We start from the raw sequence: 6726 nt of genomic DNA, 5'->3' as shown, positions 1-6726 counted from the left end.
TCCCTTTGGGAGCTCCAGTTTTATTTGTGAGGAAAAAGGATGACACTCTTTGCTTGTGTATAGACTATAGGCAACTAAATACCAATTGCCTAGAATAGATGATCTTTTTGATCAAGTAAAGGGTGTTGTTGTATTTTCAAAAATTGATCTACGATCGGGATATCACCAAATATGAATTAAGGATGAAGATATATATATATATATATATATATATATATATATATATATATATATATATATATATATATATATATATATATATATATATATAACTACGCTTAAGACATGTTATGGACATTATGAGTTCATTTTTTTTCCATTTGGACTCACCAATGCTCCAACAACGTTCATGAGTATGATGAATGGAAATTTTCACCCCTTCTTGGACAATTTTTTTATTATTTTTATTGATGATATCCTAGTATATTCTAAGAGCATAAAGGAGCATAAAGAACATGTTAGGCTAGTATTGCAAACTTTGAGAGAAAACCAACTTTATGCTAAATTTATCAAATGTGACTTTTACAAGGATAAAATCTAGTATTTAGCACATGTTATCTCCTCTGAAGGTATAGTGGTGGACACAAAAAAAATTAAAAGCATCATGGAGTGGCCTGTCCCAACAAATGTAGCAGATATACACTCCTTTATGGGACTGGATGAATATTATTGTCGATTTATAAAGGGGTTCTCTAAAGTTTCTTACCCAATCACCTCTTTGCAAAAGAAAGGCAAGAATTTTAAATGGTCAAGAGAGTGTCAATAGAGTTTTGAGAATCTGAAACAATTACTTACTACTACCCCTATACTGAAAGTTATAGATCCAGAAAAACGAATTTATAGTTTGTAGAGTTCCTCCCAAGAACGTGTAGGGGGAATTTTGATGCAAGAAGGTAAGATGATTGCTTACGAATATCATAAGTTAAAGGAGCATGAGCAGATATATTTTGCGTATCATTTGGAGCTAACAATTATAGTCCATGCTTTGAAGGTGTGGTGACACTATTTGTTAGGGAAGATATTTCTGCTGATGACAAATCACAACAGTTCAACCATTTTCTTTAAACATCCCAACTTGAATGCACGTCAAGCCATATGAACTACATTCTTGAGTGAGTTTGATTTTGAAATTAAATATCTTAAAGGAAAGGAAAAGTGGGTGGCCAATGCGTTAAGTAGAAGACTACATCATGTATATAAGATTTCAAATAGTCAAGTGGAGTTTAATTTCTTTGAACAAATTGAAGAAGCTACCCTGAAAGATCGATAATATGAATATCTTTGGAAACAAGCTAAAATGGCTCAAAATGTTGGAAAACAAACTAAATATGGTATCAAAAACGAAATTTGTTAAGTTTCTGAGGAAGAAGGTATATTCCTAACCATATCTTAATAAAACAAATCATATTGGATGAATTCCTAAGAAGTACCTATAAAATTCATTTGTGTTATTAAAAGTTAATTTTCGCAATTAAGAAGGATTATTATTGGCCTGGTATGAGGAAGGATATTGTAGAATACTTAACAAAATTCTTAGAGTGTCAGCTAGTCAAGGCAGAACATCAGCACCCTGCTGGTTTGTTTCATCCCTTACTCTTTCCTGAATAGAAGTGGGACACAATTACTTTATATTTCATAGTCGGAATACCCAAATCCAAGAAAAAAATGACTCTATTATAGTAGTAGTAGATAAACTAAGAAAATTATCTCATCTTATTCCAATTAAATCTACCTATCAAACAACCCAAGTGGAAAATATATTTATGAGAGAGATATTTAGGCTGCATGACATGCCTAGAGTTATTATTTCATATCGAGATGTAAATTTTACCTCTGTAATCTGGAAAGCACTTTTCACTGGACTGGGTACTCAAGTCCACTACAATACTTCTTACCATCCATAGAGTGATGGGAAAACTGAGTGAGTAAATCATGTGGTGGAGGATATGTTGCGTATGTACGTAATGCAACAACCCAGTAAGTGGGAAGAATACCTTCATTTGGTGGAGTTCGCTTATAACAACGGTTATCACGAATCATTAAAAATGAGCCCTTTTGGAGTGCTTTATGGGAAAAAATGTAGGGTACCTTCTAGCTAGAGTAGTCCTGAGAATAAACTAATATTAAGACTTGATATGTTAGAAGAAATGGAAAGTATAGTGAGAAGAGTTTGACAAAATCTAAAGGCTGCTCAAGACAGACAAAAGGCCTATGCTAATAAAAAATAACTTACCAGAAATTCCAGGTGGGTGACCATGTTTATGTGCGGGTTAAGCCTAAGAGAAGTTCCCTTAGATGGGGAAGTTGTGCAAAATTGGCACCTCGATACTATGGGCCCTTTCAGATTTTGGAAGGGATATGACCAATGGAGATTTTGGAAGGGATATGACCAATGGCATATCAACTGGCACTACCTAGTCACATTCAATTTCAAAATATGTTTCATGTTTCACTTCTAAAAAAATATGTTTGTGATTCTAGACACACCATAGATTGGCAAGATATATAGGTAATGAATTTTATTTTTAAGCAATTTCTAAAAAAAAAAATTGGTATAACAATGGAAGCGCTTAGCGATTTAATTGTACTTGTGGTAGGTCAAAATGGACAGAGAGTTTTGGTAGAACTTCTGCATATACTCGAACAAAGAGAAATAATGCTACAAAAGCGAGCTATCATTCAGATTAGAGTACTATGGAAATACTTTAGTATGGAGGAAGCCACATGGGAAAGCAAGGAATTTATGCAGGAGGCATATCCCGAATTGTTTCCAGGGGTATCTGAAAAGATGAACACCAGGGATGGTGTTCCAATGAAGGGGGGGGGGGAGATGTGACACCCCCTCGTGATTGTAAATATTGGTAATCATTTTCGGCTATTAGGTGAACTTGGTAAATTATGAAAAGAATAATGTTGAAATTGGAATAAATTTAATTAATAGGGAATTGTTCCTTTCCTATGCTAAGTTTAGAATTTACGGATAAGACATGAGTAATTATTTTTTTACCAGTGAGTTAACAGTTAAGGGTATTTGTTCCTCCTTTTTATATTCCAAGAGTCGAAGGACTCAGGAGAGGGAAGGGAGAGAGAGGAAACATATTGGTAGGATGTTTCCTGAGGAGCATTCAGGATCTGGACTAGAGCCAGTGGAAACTCCAGATCTCAGACTTAGTCTGTAGATAAAGAAGAATTCTAGGCTCAACTAAATAGAGTCTTGATGCTAGTGAATTATTAACTAATCCTTAAAATAGCTATTCTAGAATTAAGCAGCACAGGGGAAGCAACTAGACGTGATAGCCAATTCCTCATTGGACGGGTGGAGAGGTGTTTCCTGTAAATTTTGAGAACTTGGCTAACATATAAGTGTCTCAATGAACTTAGACATTTCCTTTCATAGAATAATGTTAAGACAATATATTTGAGTAGTAATGTACATGATTAGCAAGTTCTATTTCAGTATCAAGAATATATGAATGTGTTATATGTGTGAAACCAGGAGGGATCCATATCTATGTATTAATGATAGAACTGTTAAACATATAAAACTAGATTTTTTTTATTATTAGTAAATGATTGTATGAGTTTTGACTGGACTCTATAAAGAGAGTTAATGGACATTACTATTAGAAAAAGAATTTTATTTAGACTCTGCACATTGAAAATAACTCACTGTTATTCAAGATTTATATTCGGTATTTATGCACCAGAAAATACTATGTCGAAATTAATAAGGTATACCCAAAGGCAAAAATAGGAAAAAATGTTTAAAGAATTACAGAGTCATGGAAAAGAAAAGTACTGAGTAACATGTTATTTCAAGACATAGAAGTAATGTACATGGTTCCTACATCTTTAATTAATCCATATAAATATTACAATAATGAACCATTTGAATGACACCCAAATTTTCCACGGCAACAAAAGAATAGTCTAACTTGGGCAAGAAAAATACTGGAATTGGGACTTCCAAATTTATCCTTCAAAGCCAGGTACATATGGACAACCGAGGGATGGTTCTGGTTCTGGTTCTAGGTTTATAGGATGGATAAGTTGTATCTGGGTTTACAAGACAGGATTATACAAATCTCTTTTATCTTAATCAAACCAGAAAGGCAGTTTATCACCCCATCACAATAATAGCTACACAAACCCAAAAATGAAGAGAACAAAACATGTACGTATGCAATCAGTTTCCATAATATAAAAATGGAGAGAAGCTCCATTAAAAATCGCAAGAGTGTCGGTAAGAACTTAAAGAAAATCCCCTTCTAGGTAAGGTAAAAACCCTGTAAGGGTTACATACTATCAAACCCCAGAAGTTAATTACAACCGAGAAATAAAGTCACTGTCTAAGCACAAAATCATAAAATCCAAGCCTTGTTGGCTAAAATACAGAAAAATTATTATAGCAGAATTCACTGTAACAAAAAGAAATCTAGAGACCAGGAACCCCAGAAGGGTATTTTAATAGATACGTGTACTTGAATACATTTGTTCAGAGTAAACCCTTAACCAAGTTCAAGAAGTAATATTATAACATAACCCTCGATAGGGAAGTAACCAGATGCACCACGGAATAAAAACTAGAGCCCGAGAAGATTGTGGCCAACCAAGAACAAACGATATCCATGCTTGGGTAGCAAATTAGTTCTACACACATTTAGCCAACAAAATTACATAACAACAATTTAATATCAAAATTATTCATTCAACGAATTTCTTCATTAAACAAAAAGAGGTAGGGTTCCAATGTCTGAACTTTTCAATACGTGAAGCACTGAGAAGGTGGAACCCGAATGGTGTCCCTGCAGAAATAAACAATCAAATAATTAGTCACCACAGACAATGTGATATCTTTTAAAAAAAATACAAGGGTACTCTCAGCAATTGATTACCCTAAGGTGAAGCTGAGACCACCAAACCCAATAGTTGTGTGACGATAAGGTAGAATACTGAAGTGGTGAAGAGATGATTGAATTTCTTGTTGATGACATGGAGTAACCGGGGAACTACGAGAAACCCTAATCGCCCCCAGAGGTTGCAAAGCCATAGTACCTAATGGAAAAACCTTCGAATGACAGGTCAGAGTAGGAGAAAAATTGGCTGGTTACCCATAGCCACTGTAAAACACCAAACACCTTTGGATGAGAAAGGGCAGAGACCAATGATCGAAGAGCGTCCAGATGGCAGGACAAAAGTTTTGAGAACCTGTGGTAGCTAGCAAGTGTCATGCTAGTTTTCCTCAACTACAAGTCAAATATTGAAAACCTGTCCCTATAGTTCTAGACATCAAGTTGTAAACATGTGTATGGTAAGGGGAAAACATTAGATCCCTTAAAAGTAACGTAATAATGTATATTCATATTATTGATGGGCAAATAAAAACTCAAAAAAGACCCTAGCATTTGTAAATATGATATTTGATACAATTTAACCCATGTGTTATGAGCATACACCCTTCTCCATATGTTTTTACATCAAGGACAAGATAAATGTCAAAGAAGTTGAGGGTAAGAGTAATTTTTTTTGGTTGTGTGAATATATGCGACAAGAAACAAACTACAAACGTTGCAATGTAAATATCTCGGATTATTCTCAATATTGCAAATATCTATTCAATCACAAGCTACAAGTTTTTACAAAGAAAAATATAAGATTTAGTCCACAAGATTATACTAGAGACTTTGTGTAGAGAAAGACTAATAAGTAATTATATCAAATAATATTTACAAATAAAAGTCATTAGGGATTTGTTGGTGATTTAAACTATGTTAAAAAAATGGTATTTAAATACTATAAAACTATTAAATTGAATATATATGGAGTTGAATGATTAGATTAAAAATATTGTCATTAATACATAAAAACAACAATGCATTATATCAATTGTTTATATTTATCTTCAAATCAATCAAGTGATTTTTTTACAATTATTTTCTAATAAACTTAATTAAGATAAGTTATTATCCATATATGAAATGTATATTTTATATTTAAATAAAAAAAATTATATAATCATTTTATTTTATTTTTAATTTGGTTTTATGATTAATTATGAAAATAATATTTATTTTTCATATTTGTTCTCCAGTTTCAGTTTTAAGAGATGATAGGTTAATTTCATTATATGTTTTAATATTTGTGATTTTTCTTACCGAAATGTTTTATTATTATTATTTAAAAATATTTTTAAATTTGTAAATAATTTTTTTTGAAAAATATAAAAACCATTATATCTATCTAAAAGTAACTACTCAAATTTATCATTCCAATAAATTTTAACCAAATTCCAAATAAAATTCATAAAAAAATAATTTTATCATTTCAACCAATTTGATCCATTTTTAAAGAAAAACTTATATATATATGAATGAGACCATCACAACCAAAGAGACTCTTTACCTCTAAGCTGGATGCACTTAGCACAAGGCTCCTCCTCTTTGAAGATCGCCACTTAACATTTAGCTGGACGCACCTAGTAATAGTAATACATAGAGCATATATGTTTAAAACTCCATAAACTCTTTACTATTTAATTGGATGCACCTCGTAATGCAAGGATCATATATGTTTCCAACCGAGGTTCAAGAACTGTGATGAGACAAAGGAATGATTTTAATACACGTATGAATGGTAGCGTTGCATAAAATACAAGGGTTGATAGATTGTTTCCTTTTATCAAGATCTGGGCATTGTTATTTTATGAGAAAAACATAATGTATACAA

The 6726-nt window shown here is 32.5% G+C and overlaps 1 long non-coding RNA gene across 1 annotated transcript; it reads right to left on the bottom strand.

Annotated features, from left to right (window-relative positions):
• Positions 1–4446: 4446 nt before the first annotated feature.
• LOC149226627 (uncharacterized) lies at positions 4447–5145 on the bottom strand. The gene is made up of 2 exons (XR_016247066.1): positions 4896–5145; positions 4447–4805 (listed from the first exon to the last, which is right to left on the bottom strand). It is a non-coding gene; the product is annotated as an uncharacterized LOC149226627 (long non-coding RNA).
• Positions 5146–6726: the final 1581 nt, after the last annotated feature.

Source organism: Pinus tabuliformis, chromosome J (assembly GCF_031772625.1).
Source record: "Pinus tabuliformis cultivar Carrire ecotype Pingquan chromosome J, CPIR1, whole genome shotgun sequence".
In the NCBI taxonomy this organism is placed as follows: domain Eukaryota; kingdom Viridiplantae; phylum Streptophyta; class Pinopsida; order Pinales; family Pinaceae; genus Pinus; species Pinus tabuliformis.
The sequence above is the reverse complement of the archived record's forward strand: the minus strand, read 5'-3'. Positions and strand labels throughout refer to the sequence as shown.